We start from the raw sequence: 19,127 nt of genomic DNA on the forward strand, positions 1-19,127 counted from the left end.
GGGTTGGGGCACATGACTTATGAAGAGAGACTGAGGGAACTTGGCTTATTTAGTCTGAAAAGAAGAGTGAGGGGGGATTTGATAGCAGGCCTCAACCACCTGAAGGGAGATGCCAAAGAGGATGAAGCTAGGCTGTTCTCAGTGGCAGATGACAGAACAAGGCGCAATGGTCTCAAGTTGCAGTGCGGGAGGTCCAGGCTGGATATTAGGAAAACTATTTCACTAGGAGGGTGGTGAAGCACTGGAATGGGTTCCCTATGGAGGTGGTGGAATCTCCATCTTTAGAGGTTTTTAAGGCCCAGCTTGACAAAGCCCTGGCTGGGATGATTTAGTTGGGGTTGGTCCTGCTTTGAGCAGGGGGTTGGACTAGATGACCTCCTGAGGTCTCTTCTAATTCTAATCTTCTATGATTCTATCATTCTTCTAAGATATTACCTCTTTGTCTCTCTAATGTCCTAGGATTGACATGGTTATATAGATATATATGGTTATAGAGTAACTGAATGCAGGAGACAAACCTGGACCCAAAAATAAAAGCACAAAGGGTGTGAAACAAATACCCATGATCTACATGATCAAAAGCCTTCTCTTGATCAAAGGAAATCAACCCAATGTGCAAATCAAACATTTTTGAGGCTGAAATCACAACCTGCACTAGAAAAAATTATCAAAAATGGACCTTTTGGGGATGCAATAGGTCTGATCAGGATGCATGGCTGAACCAATCACAGTTTCCAGTCTATTTGCCAAGGCCTTTGAAAAAATGTTTATAGTTGGAGCAAAACAGGGAAACAGGTCTCCAATTCTTCACCTCCCCAAGGTCCCCCTTCTTAGGCAACAGGGTAAGAACGGCTCGATGACAACTGAATGACAATATCTTCTCTCTGATGCTCTCTTGAAAATCCTGGAGCAAGTTAGGCCCAAAAAGACCTTATAAAACACAACAGGCAACCCATCAATACCAGGTGCCTTGCCTGGAGCAAAGTAATTTAGGACAGAAGTCAATTCTGAGAGTGTCAACTCATGTTCAAGTCTTTCCACATCCAACACTGAGATCCTAGGAAGAAACTCAAAAAGCTGCTGAGTCTCAGGTGGACACACAGGCTCTGTGCCATAAAGGTCTGAGAAAAATTCACAGCAAAGTTCCTAATTCCAACAGATATCAAAGCACTCAGCCCAATGACATCTTGAAGTGATCAATCATCTTCCACTTTGCATGTTTCTGAGTAGGTGCATCCATTACAGGAAGGCCCTGAAATCAGGCCCTAACCTGTGCATCCTGAACTCAACTATCCAAGAGGTCCTGCAAGAGCTGATTTTTATATACCAAGTTCTCATGCAATCCATCATCATAACTGTCACTTGTACAATAAGAATAAAAAGGTAACACATAGCTCATTGTCTGTCTTTGGTATATTTTAGAAAATTTCCAAATATTCCAAGCAAAATATATGAGCTAATGAAACTATTTCAGAAGCAGAAGTTACAAGGGCATGAAACTAAAGACGATCTTTCTATCTATGGCAGAAGTCCTAACTCACTCTTTATCGTGGTTTCTGGAACATAACATTAAAGCAAAATTTATATTTACACCTTCCCTTCTGAAAAGGGAGAGGTTGGAGGGCTTAGGAGGTAGTGCATATAAGCTCCAACCTTGTAGATCCCCAGGATCAGCATGAAAAAGAAGCCCTAGTCTCATACAGGGACTGACCCCTCCCATTTTCCATGGAAACGTATTTAACATCTTGATCTCAGGATGATTTTGCTCCTCTGATGGTTGCTACAACCCAAATAGGAGGAGACTCTGTCATTGACAGTATGGTTCCTGCTCTCGGTACTGCCATAAGGGAGGAGACGAGAGTCCATATTCTGCAAGCTGCTTATGTGGGTGGACCTCTGGGCCTGTGTAGTTTCCTCTTGAAGTCAGTGTACATCTGCCTGGGTGTAAGGGTCCACTAATATGGAGCAGCTTGCAAAATCAGTTCCTAGAGCAGCAGCGCCCAGGGAATAGCTCCTGTATAGAATAGGATAACCCGACTAAGCACATTTGTGTGATAGGTTTGCACTACCTTGTATTTATACAGGATTTGTTTATATTTAGATATTCCTATATCGTTACTGTAAAGATGATTATAGAACAACACAGTTTGATCTGCTACAGAGTGGAAAGCAGTGTCCTCAGAGTGTTTTCAGGACTTAGTGCCATGTATAAGCCATTGGTATAACATTTCCCTTTACATGGTGTTAGAATTTTGTATGTGAAACTTGAAAGCTAATCCCAAACAAGTGAAGTAAACAAATAAATAATAAAGATCAATGTCATAAAATATCATTTTATTTTAATTGAATAATGTCAGCAAAATATTATCCTGTAGCTATCATTCATGTTTACAGCAAAATTCCCTTTTAATGTGTCTTATCTGATTGCTTTTATGTTTGCTTTTATTGCACATATCTCTTTGGTCTCTAACCAGTTATAATTATGATGTTTTCAACATGTTTTATGTTTCTATAACTGCTATGTTCTATCAGATTTGGTATTAATACTGTCAACATCATGCCTTTCATGTTCTTTCATTCTGATTATAGTGCCCTTTTTTGTTATACTTGTTTATGGAATCTAATATTAACAATTAACTGTTTTTTTCCCAAAGAAAATGGACCATCAGATGTCAAACATTCTGAAATTAAAATTATATAAGACATATTTTCCCAGACGTGTGTGGAAAGCACCTAATTTATATAGGGAGTTTTTTTCTTTGTTCTCTATTACTGTTCTTTGCTGGCCACATAAATGTAAGTATATACATAGGGAGTTATATAAGGAGAGATGAATACCTTTAAATTCAGTTATCATCTCTCTTTTTTGTTTGTTTGTTTGTTTGGATTTAGTTGCTGTGGGTCATTCTGGTGCTCAGGTGAAGGATGTCTTGGTGATGTTTAGATTCTAGAATGTTTTTTGGATTGGAGTTAAAAGCATGATTGCCCAGAGCTCTGTTTTGGCTGGTTGTTTTTTTTTCCCCTCTGTCTTTGACAAGCTCAGTGCTTCAGGAGAAGAGTGGGTGGACTGTCACAAAGAATTTGCTAGTTAAGTTTGGGTAATGGTGTATGCTCCCCCCTTAAAGTGTGAGCCTAGATACCATGGTGATGAGTACCCTGTAACTGCTAATAAATAATAATAATCATCATCAATAATAAATATTTGCAACAAAAAACAATACATTTTATGTTATTTCAAGTTTGTATCTGATGGGTAAATTGAAGGTGGTGTTGTGTTTGGAGTCAATTTGACTTTAGTTTAAAATGCCTTTTACTTACATGCTACAGAATTGCAAACCATGCTTACAATAAGACATGGGGCGAGATCCTCCCTTAATTTATACTTCTGCAACTCTATTGTTTTCAAAGGAGCTGCCCAGATGTGACTGAGGGAAGAATTTGATTCATAGGATAGAAATGAATTGAATTCTGGGCTGATTCAGCAAGACTTCATCATGAAAACCACCACCAATTCCCAGAGCAACACATTGCAGTGCTTCTTATATTAATTAATACAAAGGACTTATATAATATCCAGTTTTCTTTCCAAAGGACCCTAAAATCTAGGATCCTGCTGGCAGAAGTAACAAGGGGTGTACTGCACTCATAATTATAGACACAGGCCTACACAGATACCCCCTAATTAGTTAATTCCCTTTCCCCCATGAGTGAAGGAAGTGAACACTAGGCCGTATTTTCATAAGCCAAGACCTAGGAAGCTCCTCCCACAGTGCAGAAATAACATATGATATAAATGATTAGTAAATGTAAATCATTAGTAAATGGCAAGGAGGGGGATCTGTGGCAAAGGATGACACAGGTCAATAGCGAGTAACAAAAGCCTTTAGTTGCTTTCGTTTAGTATGTATTGGTCTTGGTAATTATGCATTTGTGTTGTTTTGTGTCCGTTTTTCATATTGATAAGTTAACTTTGCCTGAAACATATTTATTGTATTTTTTTATGAAGCCACCAGCTGTCAGGATTCTCACTCTTGGGTTTTTGTGTGAAACTGGAGGAACTATCTCAGTTTTGACCCCAAGTCCAGTGTTCACTGAGAAGAGCCAACTCATGCTTTCTACTGGTCAATAGAGCCAGATAAATAACAGATGTTTTCAGTTTTCTGGCAATTCTGAAAAATAAAAAAAAATAAAAACAGGTTTGGTTTCAGGTCAAACTGAAAAGCAAGTTTTTCAACATTTTTGTCAAGCTGAAAAGTCATAAAAATTCAAGCTGGGTCAAAATGAAATGTTTCATTTAAACCCGAATTGAAATTTTGCATTTTGATTTTGTGTATCTTGACAAAAGCAAAGAAAGACTAGATTTGCAAAAGAACTGAGGGCAGGGAAGGAGGGCCTCCCTCATCATCTTTAGCTCCGTGAGATGTTGGAGACTCAAATTCAGTTCCCTCCTCGGTCTGTAGTAGAGAAGGAATTTGAAGAATGTGGGTCTCCCAAATTGCAGGAGAGTGCCCTAGGATTATGAGATATTCTGGAATGGGTTCTTTCAATGTCTCCTCCTGAAGCTGTGTGTATAAGTATTTATACAAGGTAGCACAGCTTCAGGAGGAGACATTGAATTTGGGACTTGAATTTGGGACTCCCACATATTCGGTGTGTGTTCTAACCAACCACCTGTCTAAAAGTCATGCCCACGTTCTGTCCCTGGCCCCATGACTAATCATTGTCATTATGGATGACTATGGATTGCCACTATGGATGACAATGAAATTCAGCAATTTTGACATGAATTTGTGAATAGTTTTGGTTGGCAGAACTCCATTTTTCATTGAATAAATTGTTCACTGAAAAAAAAAATCACCAAGCTCTTCTGGCCATCACATACCATCACTGTCAGATGTACATACTGCCCACCAAACATTCTGATCAGCTCTTTCTTGGCCAAGGATGGTTAAAGAGCTCACTTTCACAATTTCCTTGTGTCTCTTCAGCTCTTCCACATGATCATTGTGTGTATCCTTTAGCCTACCTTGTAATCAGTACAGTCAGTTGCCTAAATTGTGAAGCTTTTACCTTTAAAGTTCCAGTGCATTTTTGTAGCATTTTGGCAGTTGATTCTGAGTGTTTCAAAGCCTGCTGTACCATCCATCTCAGAACCTACTGCAGCATCTGAACTGATTTTTTTTTCTTGGTACATTAGTATCTGTCCTGATGTTTGAGCATCTGCTCCAACCTTGCTGCCTCTTCTCATTACATCCCTGCTGAAATCCCTTCAGGTCTTGCATTTCCACCTTTCCGTGCTGGGGCCTCGTGTTGAGCAGTCCTCTCAGTACATCAGTGCTTCCTCAGTATTCTCAACACTAGAAGGTTTTTGTTATTTCTTTTTGCCACACAGTCTTCTCTTTTTTCAGATGTGCCTTTGAAGGAGGAAGGAAGGCCTATCAACGGCTTCAGTACATGAGAGTACATCAGAACTATGTCCAAAACTGACAACAATCTTCATTGTGCCTTAGATTCAATAAAATGGCAGCTGTAGATAGCAAACTTGGGTGCAAAATGGGAGTGATAGGTGTTCAGTACCTTTTGAAAATCAAAATCATACTTAGATTCCTACATATGGATTTATGTGCCTACCTTTACATACACAGATTTCAAAACTGCAGTCTTATCTTCTCTGTATGTCCACCTCCCCATGGAGATACTACTACTTACTCACTGGGGTATAGTCAGGCTTACTTAATTAATATTAGTACAACATGTTAAGATCCTCAGATGGTAATCGCTAAATAAGTGAAAAGTATTTTTTATGCTCAGAACATACCTTTGATGTATGTGAGTAATTACTCTTATCTTTCTTTTACAGATGTGGAAATGGAGGTATAGAGAGATCCAGTGACTTGTGTTAGGTCATGGGGTGAGCCAATGGAAGACCTGGAAATAGAACTAGTGTGTCCTGACTCCCAGTTCCATTAGATGATTTCCTATTCTGACCTGTTCAATTATAGAATGATCTATAAAGGACCAACAATATGAAAAAAAGAAATCAGAAAATAGTGAAGAAGAAATACATCAGTGTTAATCAGACTTCACATAGCTCTATTCATTTCTTGGCATTGTTCTGCCTGTGTTGTCTCTTACATGAAGTAAAACATGTTTTATTATGCAGAATTAACATTAGAAAATGTCTTAATAGCCAATCAGATTGAATTTAGTGATCATCTCTTAATTTAATGAGGATATCATTCTACAGCTCTGAAAATCTGGTTTAGTCCATTTTACTACTTTTATCATAGCAATTACATCAACATAAACAACAATTAGGCGACTCAACATGCAGCAGGCAAATTACTAACTTCCATTAAAGTCAGTTTATGACCCTCTTGAGTGAGACTTCTCTGTAGCAAACTGTACTGAGACCAAATTTTGAGACTTATCTTTTTTCCACTTGAATTGCACTGTAAATTCCCTGAGGTAATTCTATCTACACTACTAACATACATCAAAATCATTCTGTGATGTGGGTTTATATTGTGGTTTTTTATGTGGTTATTACTTTGAGGTCTGATTCTTCTAAAATGTTTCTGTTAATACTGCAATGTAAACTGAGAGTGTGCCCTGTGGATTTTTTCTTTCTTTAAGGAATAATGACTGGAGGCTATTTCTTTCAGCCTACAAAGTTTAAATTGATTAACCTGTAATTTGTATACATTATGACTGGAACATCTGTGCATTTTCTTCACAGGACCAGTAATTCAGCACCATTGAAGATGTGACTGTGGGCTTGATCCTCTCTTATGCATCAATCCTGGGGTTTACTACAGTAAGTAAGTCATGACCCTATGACATATCTTGTATCTGATAAACAGCTGAATATCTGTTTGTGGATGGACTTAGGGATGGCTATAAGATGCCTTGGCGGGCAGAGAAGAACACTCCTCCCCTGCATATGCTTGTAGTGTAGTAAGTGTGATGAAGTTGCTTCTGGATGTTCCTTGTGGTTAATCAGAGCAGCTAGATCAAAATTGGTCTATTTACTTTGAGTCACAAAGATAAGCTAAAATCTACTGCTTGTGTTCCAGACTTGTGCATCTGCATTCTGTATGATCTCAATAACAGGCATGACAGAAGTGCCTTTAATACCAATTGGTAGCCACAGATCCCTACCCTCATATAAGGAGTTTGTTGTATTTGTGTGTCAAATGCATAAAAGTTTTTTCTAATATATGAAAAAAATCACATATTTTGGCATAAGCCATTACGTTTGGGAAATTTCTAACTACAATGCCTAGACTCTCAGGGTATGTCTACATAGCACACTAAACCTGGGCTCTGACTCAGGTTTGAGCCCAAACCTGCCTTCCATCCACACAGAAATTGTCTGACTTGGATCAGCAAGCACTCAGGGCTGAGCTCCTATAACCCCTATTTGGGTCAGAGCCCAAATGCCACTGTGACTCATGCCCATGCCCTGTCATTTTGCAGTGTGGTTGTAGGTCAACCCACAGATGGATGCAGTATGGATGCATTAGCATAGCTGTGAGACCTGGTCCAGGAGCTGTAAACCCAGATTTACTATGCAGTTTGGACGCTCGAGCATGGGCTTGGGAACACTAAGTCCCCAAGTCTGGGTCCCAGAGATCTGGGCTTAAGTGTGCAGTGCAGACATACCCTCAGATCCAATCAGTTGGTGCTCATTTTGTACTCCTTGGCTGATTTTGGAACTCAGATTACCTAGGAGTGTGCTCACAGCCACAGAGGAAGATGATTCGCATAAAAATAATTTATCTTTGGTTCCACTACTGGCAGACTTTGAATGAGTTTGTCCATCTGTGATTACCTTTTGAGAGATTTGATGAAGTAGAAAGGCATCTTTATCTTTGTATTAGTTTGCAGGGAGGTGACATTTGGAGTCAAGAACAGAAATCTGTGGACATGTATATTTAACTCATTGGTCAGTGTGTATTATGCGTCCCCCTTTGTGTCTGTTCCACAGAGGATGTGAGTCCATTACAATCTCAGCTACAGACCTGACTCTTTAGCTCAAGTGGTAGACTTATGGTCTCAGCTTTGGAGGTCCCTTGTTCACTCCCTAGTGTTAGCCAGGATGGTGGGCATCACACGTAGACTTGGCATTGCTATAATATCTATGGATGAGATAACTATTCCCAGTAACTTCTAAAGAAGATCTTTTGTAGATCTCAGATTCAATGGCACTAGTATCAGAGAAGACCTTTATAAGATTCTCCTCCAGTAGATGTTGTGGCTCTTGGTATTAATAACTACACCAGGTCTATGGCAGGTGCTGTATGCCATGCCATATTAACCATGGCTAGATACTAACAACTTAAATGTGGATTTTCTCTCGGAGAATGAAATTTGTTCCTTCTGTCTAGAATAAATCCAACAGATACAATGCAACCTTTATTCTTCTGAATAGTAGTAACCCAATTTCCTTTTTTAACCAAATGTTCATTATAACTCATGGTGTTGGACAAACTGAAGCACTTCCACAGAGCTTGCCTTCAGGCTTCAGTACTGAAGAGCTACTTAGCAGGTCTTCTTCTATGCGTTTATCTTCAGCCCTGTGGCGCTTATGAACCAGGTTTAGGTACAATATCCCTCAGTCTTTTTTAGAGTTGTTCACCTTCACATTACCCCGTTCCAGGAGCTGTTTCTCAAAGACATCACCTACAGCCTTCTATCTTTGGGAACAACCGGGAAGGCACAAAATTAATATTGAGTCCTTCTCAAGTCTATTTTTTGAAACATAATTGTTTGTTTGGATACAGAATCAATCACTGGGGGCACAAGTATATTAAATAATTTAAATGGCTTAAGAGATATCTAGATTTCTTCTAGACGAGACAGGCATTAAGAATTATGGCAAGAAATAAAACAAATCAGAAAGATGGGATAGAGACAAAGATAACTAATTGCAGGGATATTGGTTCAAATAATATTTTCCTTTTCTTATGAAGTATTGTGGGAAAGGAATTAATATAATAAAATATCTACAGAGTGTAATTCTTCTATAGTAATTGTGAAAAGTGAAACTAGAAAATGGTATATGTTAACAGCCATATTTTAGAAGTTATCTGTAATAATTAATAGTTAATAAATTGAAACATGGTTTTAAAGGTAATTTTCTATTCAACAATGTAGGTAATTACATTGGGAAATGATTGATAATATCAGTTGATATTAAATATTTTACTGCTAATCTCCTTGCAATCTTGCATGCAGTTATTCATTAGTTACTTCTTTAATGTGAATAGCTGACAATTTACATGGAATGCTTTTAGTTATAGGAATTATCACATCTTTATTCCCCAAAGAAGTCTTGTACTTCATTAGGCCAGCATCAGACACATTGCTTTTCTTTCATTTTCCAACAGCAAAGGCCTGCAATTTAAACTATTTTACAGCTGTAGTCAGGCAAAATGTTAGGTTCAGCATTGTAAAGAACACTGTGTAATATGGGTAAAGTACAAAGGCATGTCTGGAATAAACAAAGTCACATTGTTATACACTGTTGTGACACTAATAAACATCTGATTGTGGTCTCCAAGAGAACTTTGTGCTTTCATGTCAAATGCTGAGAAATTATGACATGCCCCCAAATATGTTCTTAATGTTGGCTGACTGCTAGAGTGACTGTAGATGTCATTTACTGTAAACTGCTTCACATTGTCATGCAGAGTAAATCATAATGCTTCAACACTAGGGCCATATATGACTCAGATTTTAAATCTGTTGAGTCATGTAAAAAGAGCTTAAAAACCAAATATAGTAAATCACTTTGATTAATGAGAGTGAAACATGTTTGGGAAGACCAATACAGTATATTCCCTATGAAATATAGAACCATCTGTTGTATTGAGTCTAATTAAGGGATGATGCAGTGATATATGACCTATTAAAAATTGTGCTTCAATATCCTTTTCTAATTTCTTCATAAGTATGGATGTATGTGTGCACATATGTATGTAACTAGCCACAAGCAGAGACCTATCTCATAGAGCTGGAAAGGACCTTGAAAAGTTATTGAGTCCAGTGCCCTGCCTTCATTAGCAGAACTAAGTACTGTCCCTGACAGGCTTTGTTGGCCCCAGATCCCTAAATGGCCACCTCAAGAATTGAACTCATAACCTTTGGTTTAGTAGGCCAATGCTTAAACCACTGAGCTATCCCTCACTCTAAAACACTACATTCAGCTTCTATAAGCCAGCAGATCAAGGGATGTGATCATTCACCTCTATTTGACATTGGTGACGCCTCATCTGGAGTACTGTGTCCAGTTTTGGGCCCCACGCTACAAGAAGGATGTGGAAAAATTGGAAAGAGTCCAGCAGAGGGCAACAAAAATGATGAGGGGTCTGGAGCACATGCCTTATGAGGAGAGACTGAGGGAACTGGGATTGTTTAGTCTGCAGAAGAGAAGAATGAAGGGGGAATTGATAGCTGCTTTCAACTACCTGAAAGGGGGTTCCAAAGAAGATGGATCTAGACTGTTCTCAGTGGTACCAGATGACAGAACAAGGAGTAATGGTCTCAAGTTGCAGTGGGGGAGGTTTAGGTTGGATATTAGGAAAAACGTTTTCACTAGGAGGGTGGTGAAGCATTGGAATGGTTTACCTAGGGAGGTGGTGGAATCTCCTTTCTTAGAGGTTTTTAAGGTCAGGCTTGACAAAGCCCTGGCAGGGATGATTTAGTTGGGAATTGGTCCTGATTTGAGCAGAGGGTTGGACTAGATGACCTCCTGAGGTCCCTTCCAACCCTGATATTCTATGATTCCATGTGCTGCCCTGGCAAGGAAAGCTCATCGAGAGCTTGGGTATGGTGAATTGGGGTGACCACGCCAGGCCCCGCGCTTTGGGGGGTCCCTAAGGCCAGTGCAATTAGCCAGCACACTCAGTCTTGGAAGTGACAGGTCAGTCCCCGAAGTTATGGATTCAGCACTTCTGCGCCAGGCCCCGCACCCTCCTAGGGATGGCCCTGCCCACAGCACATCATACAGGTTAACATTTGTAATAATGCTTCTCTCGGCAGTTCAGCAGAGGCTTTTAGCTCAAGTAGTAGAGATTCATATATTTAGATCCAGAGTTGCCAAGTTCAGTCCCTGCCAATGACCGATCTGGCAGCATTATTAATGAAGTCAATGGAGCTCTACCAGTTTACAGCAGTTGAAGATGTGACCTTTAGTATTTGCATAATAAATAGCTAAAGCAGAGGTCAGCAACCTCTTGCACGTGGCTCACCAGGGTAAGCACCCTGGTGGGTCGGGCCAGTTTGTTTACCTGCCGCGTCGGCAGGTTCAGCCGATCGCGGCTCCCACTGGCCGCGGTTCGCTGTCCCAGGCCAATGGGGGCAGTGGGAAGCTGCGGCCAGCACATCCCTCGCCCGCGCCTCTTCCCGCAGTCCGCATTGGCCTGGGACGGCGAACCGCGGCCAGTGGGAGCTGCGATCGGCCGAACCTGCCGATGCGGCAGGTAAACAAACTGGTCCAGCCCACCAGGGTGCTTACCCTGGCGAGCCGCGTGCCAGAGGTTGCCGACCCCTGAGCTAAAGCTATATACTTACTGAGACAGAGAAACACAGGCATAGGCTTTGGTGGCCTCAGCCCCCAAACTCAAATTTAACTTACATTTTGGGGCTATTTTATCATTTAATTAGGAACATAATCATTTATTTCAGCAGCCTTGTCTTGGAAAAAAATGTATTCATGAAATAAGTGAACCAATTCATTTGTACGTAGGCAGCAATTTAAAATGAGAATTGGCTTTTGGCAGTCTTACACAAGTCTCTTTGAAGAGCAATGTAGAATATTCTATCCATTCTGAATGTTTAAAGTTTGCACAGCTGAGAAAAAAATAATGCTTAAGAGCAAGTCTATGACAGAAAGGGTAGTTAAGTATGAAATATCTCAAAGGCCATTCAATGCTGAAGAGGATTGTTTGTAATTAAAAAAAAATCATTAAACATTTCAAAGACACACTATTGGACACAAATGTTTTTAACTGAAAGCTTGACATTTATTTATTTTTAAGCATCTGTTCTGAAGCCATGCCAAGGATGAGAAGATGTGAACTGTTGAATCTTCTGGGGCTCTAAAAAGGCAACTGTGTCCCAAGACATACCATATTTCCTTTGCTATTCTAATCAGCCTCCCCACCATGAGCATGAAATTTATTTAAAAACAAAGATGTGGAGGTGGGGAGAAAATCAGCTTTGCTCACAAACTAAAAGTGATAATGATATATTCCCCACTCCTGAAAGTCCTATTGTACCTTTGAATCTGGTACCTGCTAAACTATTAGTCTAGGTAATATTTTGTGTCTGTGAGTTTCACATTTTCTTTTATAAGTAAAGGGCAAGAAATATAAAACTGCTAATTGTTAAATAATTACGCCTATAAGTATTTCTAAAGCACCGCATTGCATGATTAAGAACCACAGCAAGGTCTAGCCAAAGCAGAGCTAAACAATACTTCTAAAGTCTACCCTTCTCTTGATCTAGTCACTGGCTGCTATCTTTGGAACAATATTCCAAAAGAACATGGTTGGGTGCTTTTTTCACTTTCACTTTGAAGGCCTTTGTGAAGAAATGTGTGTTGCAGTATTCTCTCAAATGAGACAAGATTGAGCACATCCTGGTCTCCATAGCTTAGCATCTTCAGCCAAGAGGGCTCCTAATATTCTTACCTGGGGTGTCATCTGACAGTAGAATTAAGGTCCCATGGCAAGGCACAAAGGGACAAATGGTTTGGTTCTGGAGATAGCATGGGCCAACTCAGTGCTTTGAAATTACTACACTAGTGAATGGGGAGTAAATGCAGGTTGTGGAGCACTCATGGATTATACCAGCTCAGGTCTGTTCTACTTTAGGAACTGGGGAGCCACATGGCAGATGAGCTGTATTGTCAGGAAGAATGAATTTCAATAGCCTGGCCCAGAGACAACAAATAAATGGATAATGGAGAAGTCTTTTTTCTAAGAGGAAAAAAACAAGTTCTTTTTGCTGCTTGAAGATGGAAGGAGAGGGTATTATTTTTTTCTTTTTGATGTTGCTATTTCATTGAAAGCAGATTCTATGCTAAATGGTGCCATCCATGGTTCTTGACTGTTTTACTATATCAAGTGAATGGCATATTTTTGCTGACAATTTGCAGACTCTTGATGTCATTTTACATACTAGTACCAGTGATGAAAATGATACTGACTAAGTGCTTAATTTATAATGGAGATATACCTATCTCATAGAACTGGAAGGGACCTAAGAGGTCATCAAGTCCAGTCCCCTGCTTTCACTAGCAGGACCAAGAACTGATTGTGCCCTAGATCCCAAAGTGGCCCCCTCAAGGATTGAACTCATAACCCTGGGTTTAGGAGGCCAATCGCTTAAACCACTGAGCTATCCCTCCCCCCTAATGAAAGAGGTGTTGGAGCTCAAGCAATTAGGTATTCAAGCAATTTTTTTTTTTTTTTACTTTCATAACTGATGTGGTAAGCTCAGAGGTGTGGAGGCTATGAACTGCCAAGCCTGGAGATGTCAGGGCTCAGCCCTGGCAAGCCCTGGCACAAAGTAAGCACTGCACTTACTTCTTTTGGGGCTTCCATTTCAAACAGACTTATTAACTCAATCTAATTTCTTGACTAAAATTCCTTTACATTTCTCAAAAAAATGTCAGCTATTTCCAGAGCTGAATTTAAGTTAATTGCTGCACACAAAAAAAGAGTGTCTGAAATCCTTACAATGCCTTCCCACAAATCATACCTACCTTTGCTACAGAAAAAAATATATTTTGGCTAAGCTTAGGTGTGACTTCATTGGCTGGATCCTGAGCTGGTGTAAACTGGCTTTGTTCATGGCCGTAAGTGTGCAGTGGATTTCTTTGTGCAGATCTATCTTGATTCCTTCCAGGGACAGAATGAAACCCAGAAACTCAGCTGAGGTCTGATCAAATGCGCACTTCTCAAGATTAGTGTACAGACAGTGTTGTCATAGTCTCTCCAAGACTGTCCAGATGTGGGTGGTGTGTTGGTCTAGATAGCCTAAAAAGATCAAAATATTATCTAAGTATACCGCAAGGAACTAGTCCAGTAGGTCTAGTAGCACATTGTGAATGAAGTGCTGGACCATTGCTGGGGCATTAGTCAGTTTGAATGTTTGAATGGCATAACTAAACATTCAAAGTGGCCATAGTAGGTCCAAAAGGCAGCCTTCGATTCATCCCCCTCTCAGTTACGGAGGAGATTGTAAACTGTCTGAGGGTCCAGTTAAGTGAATATGCGGGAAGCCCCCACATGGTCCATCAACTCAGGGATTAGGGGTAGCAGGTAATGGCTTCCAATTGTTATCTGCTTTTGTAATCAACACAGTGATTGAAGCTGCTGTCCTTTTTTTTACAAAAAGGTCTGGGGCACTGGCTGGTGAAATCCACTTCCACATTAACCCCCAGGCCAGGTTCTCTTGAAGATATTCTCATAACACAGTTAGTTCAGGCTTTGACATTGTGTATATCTTCCCAAATGGTATCTTTGCCCCTGGCTGAAGTTCTATGGGGAAATCATAGTCCCGATATGGGTGGAGGCTTTCTGCATTCTTCTTCTCCAAGATATGAGTGAAGTCACAGTACTTGGGGGAGGGGAAGTTCCCCAGTTCCCTCAATCGGTGTTTCAATGCAGGCAACTACATGTACTTAAGCCTTCTTGGGTCTGGGTGCAATATTCCTTGTTCCCCGGATATGCCATTGGCAGAATTCTGATAGGAAAGTGACCTTCTTTTCTTGCCAGTGAATGAGGGGATCATGAAGTATTAGCCAGGAGATACAGGATGTGGGGAAAATGTGGGGAATGGATCATGACAAACTGTATTATTTCTCTGTGTCCCTGAATAATGGCCTTGAGGGACAGTCTCCTTCATAACTGGACCTGAAGACAGAAAGGAACTGTTAATAGTTTCACTCACATCAGACATGGCTTTGTGTAGCAGGGGAAATCAATAGGTCCTGAGCTGCAGTGGCATTGTAGCGAGGTGATCACCCCACTCCGGCCCTGGAAGGGTACAAGCAGCCCTGGGGAGGGCTGCAGAGGTAAAAGCAGCCCTGGAGAGGGCTGCAGCTCTGAAAGCTGGGCTGATTGGGAAAGCAGCCACAGCAGTAGCTGGCTTAATAAGGGCCCAGCTGGCCCTTATAAGAGGGCAGTGGGCCAGGAGCAAGAGTCTCCCTCTAGCTGAGGAGGGAGATGGACCTAGCTGCCTGCGTGCTAAAGGGTACTGGAGTGAAGCAGGTCTGGGGAAAGGCCAGAGGAGCTGGGGAGCTTTGGGCCAGCAACTCCCCAGGCTGCAGGGCCTTGTACAAGGCCCCTGGAGGTACTGGGTTGCAGAGAACGGCAGCAGGTCCAAAACCCCCTTGCCTGTGATGAGTGGCTTATACTGCAGTCTGCCCCAGGGAGCGGGGGCTAGTTGGTGACTGGCAGTAGCCTACGACTGAGGCAAGGTGGGGATAGGGGGTGGGGGTTCCCCGGGGAGGAGGGGTTACTGCCAGGGGCAAGCACCCCGGGGTTGCAAGGGGCACCGAGTCCTGGGAGGGGCATGGGGGCCAAGCGGAGGTGGGACACCAGCCTGCAGAGGGCGCCCCGATGGCTGGAAAAGATCTAATTCCCAGACGACCAGCAGGAGGCGCTGCTAGGGTGAGTCGCAGCACCACTACAGGCATCCATACATTTTTCCGCTGCTCCCAAATCAATGAGGGCCTGTTGGAGGGAAATCTGTCAGGGGTCCCCAAGATGCGCAGCTGGATAGGAACCTGCAAATGGGAAGCCCTTGGTTGGGGCTCAGGGTGCATTTCAGTGAGGAATAGCGTACTGGGAAATTCTCTTCTCTCAAAACCCTGGCTTATTCCCACCATCATGCCTGGACTGACTTGTTTCCCAGAGCTCCTTGGCATTTGTACTGGGCAGTCTAAAAGTCATGGCCAGGTTCACTGTAGTAGGAGCCCAAGTAATGCTAACAGTGTCATTCCTTTTCTTTGGTTATGATCTATCCCTTTCCTAGTGATTCCCAACATTCTGTTAACCTTTTTGACTGCCACTGCACATTGAGTGGATGTTTTCAGAGAACTATCCACAATGACTCCAAGATCTCTTTCTTGAGTGGTAACAGCTAATATAGATCCCATCATCTTATGTGTATAGTTGGGATGTTTTCCAGTGTGAATTATTTTGCATTTATCAACATTGAATTTCATCTGCCATTTTGTTGCCCAGTCAACCAGTTTTGTGAGATCCCTTTGTAACTCCTCACAGTCTCTTTTGGACATAACTATCTTGAGTAGTTTTGTACCATCTGCAAATTTTGACACCTCACTGTTTAGCCCTTTTTCTAGATCATTTATGAATATGTTGAACAGTACCAGTCCCAATATGGGCCCTTGAGAGACCCCACTATTTACCTCTCTCTATTTGGAAAATTGACCATTTATTCCTATCCTTTGTTTCTTATTTTTTGACCAGTTACTAATCCAGGAGAGTACTTCCCCTCTTATCCCATGACAGCTTACTTTGCTTAAGAGCCTTTGGTGAGGGCCTTGTCAAGAGTCAGGTGGGTCAGAATACTGGGAGATCAGGGGCAGGAGGCAAACTGGAAATCAGAACAATGAGTTGGGAACAAGAGTCAGGCCAGGTCAGGATACCAGGGTTTAAGAAGCAGGAAACAAACTGGAGGCCAAGTCAGGTGACAGGTGTTAAGACAGGTCAAGATGCCAGGAAATCAAGAAGCAGGAGCAGGAAGCACAAGGAACACAGTCCACAGCAGGGTGGAGCCCAATTGATTAAACAGCTTCCTTTTCCTTCTGCAGGCTTAAATAGGGCCAGTGGGCCAATCGGCTGCTCTACCAGCTGGACCTCAGGGGCAGAACCTCACAAGGTAGGCCATTGTCAACAGTCTGTCAGGTGAAGGGTTGGAGTGAACTCTCATGAACTCTATGGACCTGGGTTTGAGAGCTGTGCATCATGATGAATTTTTATTTCTATAATCATTTGGACTGCCTTTTGCATTTCTATGCCTTTCCATATTCTGCTCTCCTTTGTGTTGTTCCACACCTCGCTAGTATTGCTAAGTGGTGTTGAAGAGATTTAGCATGAGTAGGTGTTGTGCAAGTGTCTCCAGAGAGCTTCTGGCAATTCACCTCAAGTCTGGCCTGTGACCTTTCTCTCCAGTTTTGAGCCTCTCTGGAGCACAGACTGCCAGTCTTTCCAAATTGGTTGATGGTATGAAGAAAATAAAAAGTGAAACTAGCCTGAGATCACCAAGCTCATTTTCACTTGTGATCCAAGTTCTCATTTAAACTGAGGTCACAGGGGATGAAAGACTAATACTTTAACCCACTGCATCAGCAAGCTCCCAGTGCCTGATATTCTATAATCATACAAATAAATATTAAACTCATTCTATGAATTTCAGTTTTACAGCTCTACAGGTTTTATTACTTGGACTCCAGATTTAAGGCTGTGTGAGACTGAGAAGTACTGTCTATTGAATAATTGACACATATTGGTATATGAGTAACAACACAGTTTGATTTCATCCCAAGACATCCCCCTATCTAGGGTAAACACAACCTTCACCAGACAAGCAATCCCCTATAAAAAGTGTGTGCACTCCTTATCTTATCTAGATAGTTTAGTAAGCAGCAACACACTTCTCTGAAATGCTCATAGCATGCACAGACATAAATGGTAAATGCTGAGATCCAATCCTGCTATTATAGCTCCCCAAACTACCCTTTTCTCCTTTCTCTTCCATTTCTTTCTAACAGAAAATAAATCCTCTAAACATCCTTAAATTGGTCTCCAGTGACACATTCTTTTCTTCATACAAGAGCCTGTCTATTAGCTCACAATAGGAGTCGCTGGGCCTGATTCTCCACTACCAGGTCCCTTGATTTTAATAACTTATAACTGGGAAAAAGAGGCTATAATGGGAGTAAAGTGCTACCACATAAGAATGCATTTTGCACACACTTTGCCTAAGTGTAACTGAGCGCTTGTCTTCACTACCCGCCGGGATCGGCGAGTAGAAATCGATCTCTCGGGGATCGAATTATTGCGTCTCGTCGGGACGCGACAATCGATCCCCGAATCGACGCGTGTACTCCACCAGCCCAGGTAGGAGTAAGCGCCGTCGACGGGGGATCCGCGGCGGTCGATTTGCCGCCGTCCTCACAGCAGGCTAAGTCGGATCAGATACGTCGAATTCAGCTACGCTATTCGCGTAGCTGAATTTGTGTATCTTAAATCGATCCCCCTCCCCCAGTGTAGACCTAGCCTGACTATGCAAACTGCAGGGCAATAGAGAATTAGGTCCAGTGTTGGAAATATTCTCCATGAGGAACAGTGCTGCAGAGTTTCCTTCATGGTTTCACTGCAATCTACTACAGTAGAAGCCATTATCATGCAGAGCATTTAATTTTGCTAGGGTTTTTGAATTATGTCCCATTCTGAATATGGAAAGTACGTCAGTGCTGTAAATATACATTTCTAACAGTCTGAATACATAGGATGAATTTTGGTGATTACCATAAGGGAATGCTGTGAGGGGGAAATGACCTATTATTAAGCTACACAAACTGTAGCACCATCATTTGATCTTGCTCTTTTTCGATCCCACAACCACATCATAGTTGTGCTCACACCAAAGACTGATGAACTAATGGTTATGAACATGTGCTACATCTGTATTTAAATAATTGTAGCATTTGGCCCTTCAGTGGAAAGAACTATCCCACCTTCATTGGGTCTCATCTTAGTCTTATTTCTTTAGGCCAACAAACCTTGCAGAGATTATCAGCCCTTTCCCCAACCTATCTTACCATTTAGGTCTGCTATGACCCACATACTGGGGTGCCATATTACCTGTGACCTTTGTGCCAGAAGAAAGGGAAGGGGACTGCAATGTAAATTCACAGATTCACTGAATATCTGCCCAGTTACTTTCTTGCTTTTCACTAACACCTATCAGTCTCTTCTTTAGGTGTGCCTGAGCAAAGCAAGTCACCTTATCTGATGTCATTGACACACAGAAATCAACATGCCTAAAATGGTGTGAAATTTCCCTCCTAAGGGAGGGGTGTC

Source organism: Emys orbicularis, chromosome 1, assembly GCF_028017835.1.
Source record: "Emys orbicularis isolate rEmyOrb1 chromosome 1, rEmyOrb1.hap1, whole genome shotgun sequence".
Classification (NCBI taxonomy): domain Eukaryota; kingdom Metazoa; phylum Chordata; order Testudines; family Emydidae; genus Emys; species Emys orbicularis.